Raw genomic sequence first — 1,813 nt, forward strand, 5'->3', positions numbered from 1 at the left:
ATGGTTACTCTTCACAAATGTTTAATATAATGGCACCTGGAATGAAAAAGAATAATTACAATGTAAATTCTACGCCGCTGAAAACATATTAAGACTCTTAGATCAGAAATTTTGAAAATTAAAGGTGTCTATTTACTTCCTGCATGTCTGTGTATATATTTATATATATATATATATGTCAGGTCATTAAGAATGAAATGTCCAATTTTCTTATGCACCAAGTTTGACACAATCGTTAACTCTAATGTTTTATCCTGACAATTCTTTATTTTACAACATTGAAGAGTTACATCATCACTTTTCGAAATACAATTCATGGTGTCTGATTATATTGTGAGTTTTCTCTTGCAAATCAATTTTTGTGAACCCATCGATAGATAAAAAATTTGTGTTGTTTATAAATATGAGTTCCATCATGGAACCAATGCATCCCAGACAGCTTGAAACATTAACAAGGTGTTTGGTGAAGATGTGGCGAATGAGCACCACTGTACATCAGTGGTTTGAGAAGTTCAAATCTGGTGACTTTACTCTTGAAAATCAGCCCCATGGTAAACCTGAGACCAAAGTGGATAATGATGAGCTGGAAACTGTAGTGGAAGCAGATACATTTCAAACTATGTGTGAGTTAGCAGCAAGGTTTGATGTTTCACTTCCAACTGTATTGGACCATCTGAAACAAATCAGCAAGGTAAAAAAGCCGGACAAGTGGGTACCACACAAACTGAACAAGCATCAAATGACACATTGTCTTGAAACTTGCTGTTATTTGCTGTCACAGCATAAAAGTGAACCATTTCTGCATCATATTGTTATGCGTGATGAAAAATGGATTCTTTTCAACAATAGCAAGCATTCTTCACAGTGGTTGGATAGAGACAAAGTGCCAAAACACAATCCAAAAAGTGAATATTCTCCAAAAAAAGTTAATGGCGACTGTTTGGTGGTCCAGCACGGTTGTCATCCACTACAGCTTCACGAGACATGGTAAGTCAATTACAGTGGATGTATACATTAATCATTTGGATGAAATGATGAAATGATGAATTAAACATCCGAAATTGGTCAATAGAGACAGGCCAATTCTCTTGCAGGACAATTCTCGACCACATGTTGCACAAAGAATGCTACTCAAGTTACAGGAACTGAAGCTGGAAGTACTCTGTCATCCAATATATTCACCAGACTTTGCACCAACAGATTGTTACGTTTTCCAGGCATTAATAAACTTCAAACCTGAAGAAGATGCAAAAACAGCCTTTCATGATTTCATCACCTCTTGCTCTGCAGAATTCTTCACTGCTGGCATAAATAAGCTAACGATAAAGTGGCAAAATTGTGTTGATAATTTAGGTGCATACTTTGATTAATTGTATTGCTTTTTGTTCAGATAAAGTAAAATATACTTTCAGTTCAAAATTGGACATTTCATCCTTAATATACATATATACGGTAGCAAATATTTTTACAAAATTTGGCTCAGTTACTGATGAGAATTTGCCTAGTAAATTATTTTATTTACTAAAAAAATTCGAAACCTATAGGTATAACCGTAAAAACAAGGTAAAAGTTTTTATTTTTTCATTCCCTTTGAAATTGCTTAAATTTTGTGGTTTTCAGTCGTTTTCACTGTCTTCTAGCATGTAGAAATTGCCTGTCATAGGTAATTTCTCTTGTGTTTAAATGTACACTATTTTATATATACAGTATATATATATATATATATATGACAGGCTTCTTTCAGTTTCCACCTACCAAATCCACTCACACTTTGGTCAGCCCAAGGCTATAATAGAAGAGACTTGCCTGAAGT

This window comes from Octopus bimaculoides, chromosome 24, assembly GCF_001194135.2.
Source record: "Octopus bimaculoides isolate UCB-OBI-ISO-001 chromosome 24, ASM119413v2, whole genome shotgun sequence".
Lineage (NCBI taxonomy): Eukaryota > Metazoa > Mollusca > Cephalopoda > Octopoda > Octopodidae > Octopus > Octopus bimaculoides.